We start from the raw sequence: 10,109 nt of genomic DNA on the forward strand, positions 1-10,109 counted from the left end.
AGGTAGAGGAAGCATGGTTCAGGCCCTCCATCATGTCGTGCATGGATTACTGCAAATTTAAGCATTCCCAGCGGCTGCAACTAATCCAAACCTGCTGATTTAGCATCAGCTCGCACAGTATCCAGAGCATACGGAATCACAGGTTTTCTGTTCTAGCACACAGGACTGATTGTTTGACCTATTCAAGGCAGTTGGCTTAGTGAGTGAGGATGCCCAGAAATGTGTCACGGTTTAGCCTTGATGTCCTTGTGTAGCTTAGCAGAAAGAAACAGTGAAAAGGCACTGATCATGGCCCCCATTTGGCTACAGTGCCAATTACAGGATAAATTTCTGTTTAACCCTCAATAATGGGGTATGATAACTGTGCTGTTCCTTTCAGTTTGCACTCGCTATTACATTTTGCAAATTGAAACTTTGAGCAGCTTAAAAGGACATGCCAACAAAAAAGGAACTAAAAAAATTCCAAAAATATTATTCAGGGAGTCTCTGGGTAAACTCTTCTTTAAGTCTCTGCCACATGCCCACTAAGTTATGAGTGATAATTAGTACTACCCTGGGTTCCCCAAAACAGAGCTCTCACTGTTCTATTCATCATTTTGGCTAATGCATTCACTAGCACAACTCATTTTCTGTCAAACCTACAAGAAACTCACAGTAGCCTCAATTGCCCAGATGTGCATCTGAAATGTATTTCATTTTTATGAATCCTCCCAACTGGGTTACTTCAGTAGTGCAAAATCAGTTCAAACCCCGATTTTTGCAAAGCAGAAGGTAAAGATGATTTTTTTCTCTATGCTTTACTGCAACCATCACCAAGCTATTACTCCCCTTACAGTTAAATTTTCCCTACGACACCCATTTGTTCTGCTACATTTAACCCAGTTCTTGCTGCCAATCCCCAAATCTGTTTAAGTCGCTGTGATAGGAATGATTGCCAATAGAATATCCAATTGACAAGCCACTATTTTTTTGTTTTGGGGTCATATGTGGTAATGCTCAGGGGTTACTCCTCACTCAGAACTCAGGGATTATTCCTGGTGATGCTCAGGGAACCATTTGGGATGTTGAGGATCAAACCTGGGCTAGCCGTGACAAGGAAAGCACCCTACATGCTGTACTATCTCTCCAGCCCAGACAGGATAATTTATGTAAATTTTTACCCCATATCAGGGCTGTCTGTAAGTTGAAGAAACTGTCTCTTGGGAGAAACCCTTCATGACAAGAACTGAGTATAGCTGTTGACCAACCTCCCCAAAATCATCCAGTTCTTCCTTATACCCTCTAATAAGATATCTACTACTTATTAATTCTGTTTTCCATTGCTTGATATTACCTATTCTGGTGAATGACAGCTAAAGGTCCTCCCCCCAACCCACAAATATGTTACCTTCTTTATTCTCTCCTCTTAGTTACCAACCTTAAAGGCAAGTTACAACAGTAGCATCAGTTTACTCCTATTCTGGAAAAGATACTAAGGGATTCCCATCAAAATCTCCTAACTGCCCAATAAGAGAGATAGTACAGAGTTTAAAGTACTTGCCTTGCACATGGATGACCCCAATTCAATCTCCAGTACAACATATGATCCTCTGAGAACCACCAGGGATGATCTCTGAGCACAGAGCTAGGACTAAGCCCTATGTACTACCGAGTGTATCCCAAATCTGCTCCGCATTTTCCCCAAAGGTTTCTGAACATCAGTATTCTCTAATAAGGAAACTTTCTATTAACAATAAGTATCATGATACCATAGACTGGGCCTTGGATAGAGGACAGTAAAGTAACAAGTAACAAGATAGAGAACTTTTTATTGACTTACTTTGTTTGATACCAATAGAACTTATGTTGCATCTTACTATGACAAGTAGATCTGAAGCATCATCCCAAATCTCCTGCTGTCTTTGCAGCTGGACAGCGTAGGTCTGCTCATCAGCTGCACTGTTCCTTTTCAGAAGCAGGTACCATCCAAACTTTCCTGGAGACCCTTATTATTAACTGCTGTGGCCTGCTGAATAAAAGCAGTTGACAAGTTCAACAAACTGTTCTTCAAGAATTAGCTCACCTTACTGCGCTTGCGATACAAAACAGGCAGCACCTGATTTCACCCAAAACCAGTGGGTTATCTTCTTCACCAAAGAAATTTCAGGTTTCAACGAGTAACTCACTCTGATTAACCCTGTGGCTGGGAAAGAAGTAAGCATACCCAGACCTTATCACATAGCAAAAGTCAGTGTAATCCCCTTGATCACGTTCTGTACATGACCACAAACAGTGCCAACTGTCACCAGTTCCTTTCCATTGTCCCAACACTTGTCAACCCAGAGCCTCTTTTATTTCCTGAGGAGACGGAGATCCACGTTGATGTGCCTCGGGGGCCCTTCACAATGATTATGTGCCTCTGCAGGGACATGTCAACATTTTCTGAAATGTCACGTCTGATTGCTGAGAATGGTCTTTATTCTCACAGTAAATGCAGCAAAGAGCTAGAAGTCAATTTTCAAGGGCTGATCCCTCATTCGTATGGAATGAACAACTGGATTATCCAAAACGTTTTTGATTGCCTCTATATGCCAAGCACTTATCAACCGCTAGGATTTGTAATGATATTTTCTGACCCTCAAGGAGTTCACAGTCTAGAGGCGAGACAATAAAATAAAGCAATTAGTACAATACAGGTCAGTTATAGCCTATAAGAGAATTAAGAGGAAACACTCAGAGGTGGTCATGTTTCTGGCATTCCGGAGGGGAGAGAGAGAAAGAGCAAGTAGCAAGCAGGCAGATGTATGGGTTAAGATAGGGTGGGTATTTCTGGCAGAAGAAGCAGATATCATAAATGAGAAAATACAAGATAGCCTGCTCATAACTTTGAGTAGCAGAACCTGAGAAAGGCAAGAGGAGGTGGGAGGGGTCATGCATGAGGCAGTCCTGGGGACAGGCAGTTATTTTACTCTAGGGTGCTTGGTTTAATTTGAAAGGTAATAAAAATAAAATCACTAAAGGAATTTTTAAGCAGCAGAGAGATACAATCAAACTTGTGTTTCCAGATAAGGGCTGATCATGAAGTAGAAAGTGACAGGTTGTCCAGAGACCAGAGGACCAAGGCAGTGGCTGTTAGTGATTCTGGGATGAGATGCGGGTGGTGGGTGATTACAAAGAAATGGATAGAAATAGGCAGCGTCAGGAAATATTAAGATGAAACAGCGCTTGGTAGTTAAGCCAATGATGGGAGGCTAATGCAATAGGAAAACTAGAAGGGTTCCCCAGTCTGATTTGGACCTTGGTTGTCCAAACTGAAGTTGTCCAAGGTGGCAAGATTAACACTCCAGGACTAGTGATTGCTCTTAACTGGTCCTTAGCTTTCTTAGTCTCTTTGATTACCCTTTCCGTACCCAACTGGTTTGCAGCCAAAAGGTACAATTGTCTTTGTACCATCTCTGTCGTTTCCCTTCCCCCTCCCATACCCATGTATCCTTGGGGAGGATGCTTTAGTTTACCTCCCTAACCACTCTTCATGCTAATGAACCGACTAGACACCTCTGCATTTAATTAGCTCACTTCCCACCACAGAAACTCCCTTCATTGGCCATCCAGCTGACCCAGGCTCACCTGGCCATCCTAGGCAGCGTTGCAATATGTCCCACTTTAAACCCAGCCCCTTCTGGGGACACTCAGAGCCCAACAACAACAACAAAAGGGAATCAGATCAATCCACAACAAAACTCTAGAAATAACTATAAAATAGATATTTTGTGAACCCTAACAAAGAAAAGGGATGATAACCAGGAGCTCATACAGAATTTTCTATGAATAAAATTGGACACTTGGTGGGGAGGGTGGGTAGATAAGCTTACTGGTTTAATTAATCAGGAAAACACTGTAGATAGAAACATGTTTGGCCAGATGGCTTATCTCCTTATAGACAAGACTAAATGGCAATACAATTAGGTATGTTCACATTTGGTTGAATACCTCTATACCAGGAGTACTCATTAATTGGTTGTTTAATTGATTAATTAATCCCTGCAGAGATGCCCAAAGACTGTTCTTGGTCCTACCTCGAACACACCTTTTATTAATGGTTTGGATAAAAAGAGACACTGTAGCTCTAATAATCTGAGAAGACATCAAATGGTATAACTTAAAGGGTAACCACATTGGAGGATAAAGAATCTATATAAATTGCAGTGTTAGGTCACAACCAACAAGAACAAGACTGGGGCTATGAAGCACTTATTTTTTTAAAACTCAAGACACTCATTTGCGAAGAAGACAAAATAAGTGAAACTGGAATCATCAGTTTGTTAAACTAAAAACCAAAATTAACATTGTCAAAATGAGTAGAGTCCTAAGAATCACTCCATACCTATAATGCAACCAGAGGTACAGTCATGACAGATGTGGTCCTGGGCAAATAAGGCATAACTGCTCTGAACAGCCTCCTACTGTCAGGGCATGCTTAAAAGAGACTTTTCACACTTAACAGAGGCTGACTAAAGGGAGTAAAATTGGGGGAGGAGAGTATTTTTATTTTCTACAATTTAATATTCAGTTGCATCTACTGATGTGCAATTAAAAACAGAGAGAAGGCAAGATAGCTGTCACTGTCACTGTTATCCCGTTGTTCATCGATTTCCTCGAGCAGGCACCAGTAAAGTCTCCATTCGTCCTAGCCCTGAGATTTTAGCAAGTGCCACATTGGAGGCTCTTTCAGGGTTAGGGGAATGAGACCCATCATTGTTACTGGGTTTTGGCATATCGAATATTCCATGGGGAGCTTGTCAGGCTCTGCCATGCGGGCAGGATACTTGTGGGAGCCTGGTAGTCTCACCCTGGGAGCCTGGGAAAATGATTAAGAAACTAGAATAAAAAAATTAACTGGAATGTGGGGTTGCAGTAATAAAGCAGCTAGCAGGGTTCTTGCTTTGTATGTGGCATACACAGGTTCAATGCCGGCATCTTGGTGATCTCTGAGCGTAGAGTTAGATATAAAGCCTGAACACCACGAGATATGGTCCAAAAAAAAACCCAAACCAACAGAAAGAAAGAAAGAAAGGAAACAAAAAAACTAGAATAATATTAATAAGCACAAAGAAGAGTTTTTCCAAATATAAGTTTCATGACCTCACACTGTCTTCATAAATCAAAACCAGTTTGCAGCAAACAGCCATGTTTTAGAAGTTTTCAAAAAAATTCTGATAAAAATCCAATATTGAAAAACACGAGGGCTTGAGTTTTAGAATCTATGGCTTAAGACAGACTTAGCTAAATTTAAAGAGCAAAGTTAGAGTAGTGAAGGGCCAGAGTGCCATATGGGGAAGGACAAAAGAGGACAAGCACAAAGAAATGATAACCCCAGCCCTGCAGCAACCCAGGCATCTCCAAATGCAAGAGTTCCTCACTCTTGCACTGATGCAAGAATGCAAGATGGTGTGGGTCTGTGAAGACTAGGTTAGCTGGGACAAAGGACTCTTCGAGAGACTTGAGCCAAACATCAGCTCTACCTAGTGCCCAAGAAACAAAACTCTGTCACACTGGCTTCTTCAATGAGCAGAGAAAGGCTTTGCAGAAGATCAGAGTGTAAGAAGGGCACTCTGATCCTGCGTTTCAGAGAATATTTATATAAGTATAAAGAGGGGCATAAAACTTCTGTTTTTTGAAGACTAGGAAGGAGGTCCCAAAATAAACAGGATGGGGACCCTGATGTCATCGGTCCATCTGGTTTCCTTGATATGATGTGTTTTCTGTGCATTTCCTTCTAAAACATAACTTGTAACGAGTATTAAATTCCTCTGAAGGATTGGAAGGTAAAAGGCAACTGCAAAGAGAGATAGGAGTTGGGTATGAGTGAGTTTCTGCTTATTGGACTTTCCTGACAAGCAGCTGTTCCATATTCACTGCCTCTTCAAAGTAGTTCCTGCAAAACAGAGTTTGAGAGAATTATTATTTTTGTCTAAATGAATTCATCAGTGCCCAGCAGTTCTATCACTATAAGGCCACAGTTTTAATATATCAACATTCCACAAACTTTCACCATAAATTTTATTTATGTACCAAAGTCATAAATAAGAATAGAAGCATATGACATACACTGTTGTTAAGTAAACTAAATCTTCTACAAAACTGGAAGCAGAGGAAGTGTCCAAATGTTTTAGCCAATGAAGGAAACAGAGGAAAGGGGGCAATGATTATTCCTGAAAAAAAAAAAGGGAGGCTGCTCTTTCAGGAATCAAAACATCTAAGAAATGGAATTGTTGAGAACATGGACAGGCAGGAAGTGGGCTTTAATAATAACTGTTTTAAAAATTAAAGGTGTTCCTATGTCTAATGAGGACAGATTATTGTATTAAATACTAGGAAAGTTTAGTTGTTACAGTAACAAGCTCATCCCCCATCATCTTTGCTGGAAGCATCTCTGACTACACCATGGTGATATCATCTGATTCTCAGAGTAGCACTCCCCAATTTTGTGCAGAGGGTACCTCAAGTGCAAGAGGATACAAGAGTCCACCATGGATTGTGCATAGCTGGAAAAAAATGATCTCCTGCATACTTTTTCTTACTATTTTAACATTTTGAGTAGATTCTGTGGCAATTAAGAAGATAGAATGCTTTGAAAGTGTTACTGAATTCCCAGCAGCCCTTCAGCGCCGCAATCCATCCTTATCAGTGGATACCAAATACTATCATCTGGGCATGCACCAACCTTCTCCAGCTTGAAAGGCAAACACTAACTTAGATGGCTTAGGAAAAAGCCTATTTGGGGTTCCTTTGCCTCCCATGCACTCTACATATAGCTCTTCCTTGGTTCACATGGAGCTGGTTCTTCGGGAGGAGACAGGAAATGAGACAGAGCACACACAGAGGTGGGAGGAAAGATACTGATTTAGTTGCTTGCCTTCGAGGTGTGGGGGAGGTCGACAGCCCACCCAGTGAGTATCGTCATACTTTCCCCAGCGAATCGTTCTTTTAGAGGCTGTCAACACATGCGATATAATGTGTAATTTTGTTTATTTTGTAAAATGCCTCTACTATTAGAAAAATCAAAGAATCATTGGGAAAAGGGGTGGCGTGAGTTATCTTACTACTTTAAGAAACATAATCAGTGATTTTCCAAGATATAAAACTTGTCAAATGCCTCCAGGCAGTTAACAACATAGGGGTTTCTCCACAGAAGAAATGCTATAGACCCCCTACCCTGTCCCCAACTGGCCATGGTAATTTATTAAATTCACTGTAGTAGTGGGATGTGTAAATCTTTTACAAGTGGTGAAGTTGTAAGCGCTAGCTAAGTTTTTAAAAAATGATACACACACTCCCTTATAGCTCCAGCATAACCTGCAAGAATCCTTTCCCAAAGCCACCTCAGAGTGCCTTCAAGAGCTTTAAGATGTTTTTACCCTTTGATTCAGTAATGTAGGGAAATAATCCAAAGAAAGCTAGAAGTGCTATCAGAAATATTTTCCTTAGGTTCAATTTCTAATATTGAAAACTGGAAGCAATCAAAATGCTTACAATCAAGGAATACTGAGATTTATTACATCTACTCAAATATTATGTAGCCATTAAAATGTTAATAATGAACTATAAAAACATGTCAAATGCAGAATATAAGGTTCTAACATCTATACCCATTGGAAAAAATCGCATCACCTGTATTACCTACAAACAAGACTGGGCAGAAATGTGCAAATAATCTTGATGATTTTATTCATTTTATTCATTGTCAAGAATCTATGGGTAGACTTAATTTGCTTTTATCTTTGGAGCCGGGGAGAGGGAGGTGGGGCCGCACCAGTGGTGCTCCAGGGTTATTCCTGACTCTGTGCTCAGGAAATCAAATGCAGTGCTGGGGATCTGGCCAGAGATGCTGCTCAGCAGAAAAGAACCTGCCTGACCTGCACGAGACCTGGGTTCACTACCTGGCAGAGAAAGAGAAAGAAGAAGGAAAAGGAAGAGGAGGAGAAAGAGGAGAAATCAAACAGGGGTTCTGGCATAGACCTGGGGTTCTCACATTGTGATGTCCCTAGCATTAGCACCATTGAGGAATTGGCTAGAAATCACATTCTCGGCCCCTAGCCCCACCAAAATGAGAAAATCAGGGACTCTAAGAGCAGGTTGGGGCTGGAGCGATAGCACAGCGGCAGGGCGTTGCCTTGCACGCAGCCAACATGGCCGACCCGAGTTCGATTCCTCCGCCCCTCTCGGAGAGCCCGGCAAGCTACCAAGAGTATCTCGCCCACACGGCAGAGCCTGGTAAGCTCCCTGTGATGTGTTTGATATGCCAAACACAGTAACAACAAAGTCTCCAATGGAGACGTTACTGGACCCACTCGAGCAAGAGCGGGTTGGGCCCAGCACTGGATTTTTACCAGCCCTGGTCTGAGAGACACTGACCCCAGCTGATGTTGGAGAGCAGCTGATGTGACTGCCCCTGGCATGGGTTCCAGCTTGAGGCACCCCTGTACCTACTCAGTGGACCTTCACTGTAAGCCAAGGGTGACCCGGCCCTAGGCAACCTCTTGGGGGCTCTATGGCAGCCCCTGCTCCCAGCCCAATTCCAGGACCCTGAGTCATGGGGTTCAGCTGGTGCAGGTGGCAAAGCTGGCCAGGGGCTCCCGGGCAAAAACAAGCTTGGCTTGTAAGAAAACTCAGGAGCTGTGAGCACAACCTCACAGCAGTGTCTCTCTGCAGGGACCCCCGCCCATATGCTGGCCTCAGAGATGTTTCCAGAAAACACTGGGCAGCCCCGCCACTGGCCCCTAGAAGCTTTCCTTATGTTTATGGGACCTCACTGCCCCCCTCCAGCCTGAACTCCCTCCTGCTCCCTCCTTTCCCTACATGTCACACCATGTGCACTCAGTCCCGGTACTCTTCCCTGCCACCCCTCAACTGCCAGCTCCTTCCTTACCCACCTGCTCGTATGCACGCTTGCTTCCTCTTGCTCTTACTCTCTCTTCTCTTTCTTTCCCTCTCTCCCTCTTCCTTTATCTCTCTCTCAATCTCTCTCTTGCTTGCTGTCTTGCTTGCTCTCTCTCAGCCTTTCTCTTGCTCTCTCTTGCTTGCTTTCCTCTTTCTCGCTATTCTTGCTTACTCTGTTGCTTGCACGTGCGCTCTCTCTCTCTCTCTCTCTCTCTCTCTCTCTCTCTTCTCCCCCCATCCCCATGCAGCTGTCCTAGTCCACAGCCATCTCCTCTTTTCTTATATTTGTCACTTGTCACTGCCATTTTTCTTTTTTGGGGGGGGTGGGGGTCACACCCAGCGATGCTCAAGTTTACTGGCTCATGCACTCAGAAATTACCCATGGCGGTGCTCAGGGGACCATATGGAATGATGGGAACTGAACCCGGGTTGGCCGCGTGCAAGGCAAATGCCCTTCCTGCTGTACTGTCACTCCAGCCCCGTCACTGCCATTTCTGACCTCATCATCCAGAGTGGCCATTATCGGTTTGAAGTCATATAACTTTTGAAATAGATTCTTTGTGTGTAGGTATTGAGTCCTGGGTGCTTCCCAACAGTTGCAGTGCTCAGCAGTTGCAGGGCTTCACTTTGGGCAGCACTCAGCCAACAAACCCAACAGTTCAGTGCTCTGACCCAGTGATGTGATGTGACATGACGCCACTCAGGTTAGCAGAGCTGGGAGGTCGTGCAGTGCCAGGGATGGGGCTTGGGTCTTTATGCATGTGGGGTAGGTGCCTGTGACTCCTGAGCTAAGCCCCTACCCCCCAGCATTTTCAGAGAGGGCAGAGTGGGGCCATCAATTCTGCTCTTGGTTCTGAGCTCAGAAGCGACCCCCGTAGGTGCTCAGGGGACCATATGTGGCCGGGGGATAAAACCAGGATTGGCACATGCAAGGCAGGTACCTTCACCCCATGCTATGTCTCCAGCCCCCTTTTTTGCAGGTTGTGTGGGGCAGGGCAGGGAACTAGTGGGTAATTGGGCCAACCCTGGTAGCAGGCAGGGCTTATTTCTGACACTGCACTCAGAGATCACTCCTGGCAGTGTTCAGGGAATCATATGTAGGTCCAGGAGTCAAACCAGGGTCCATCACAGAGAGTTACCTCCTGTATGAGGAGAAACAGTTATCACCTTCGCCTTGATTTTACTTTAAA

General features: G+C 43.7%; 1 pseudogene; it reads right to left on the minus strand.

Annotated features, from left to right (window-relative positions):
- Positions 1-1,948: 1,948 nt before the first annotated feature.
- LOC130027661 (60S ribosomal protein L9-like) lies at positions 1,949-9,439 on the minus strand (annotated as a pseudogene).
- Between the last annotated feature and the right edge of the window lie 670 nt (positions 9,440-10,109).

Source organism: Sorex fumeus, unplaced genomic scaffold (assembly GCF_029834395.1).
Source record: "Sorex fumeus unplaced genomic scaffold, SorFum_2.1 ptg000037l, whole genome shotgun sequence".
NCBI lineage: Eukaryota > Metazoa > Chordata > Mammalia > Eulipotyphla > Soricidae > Sorex > Sorex fumeus.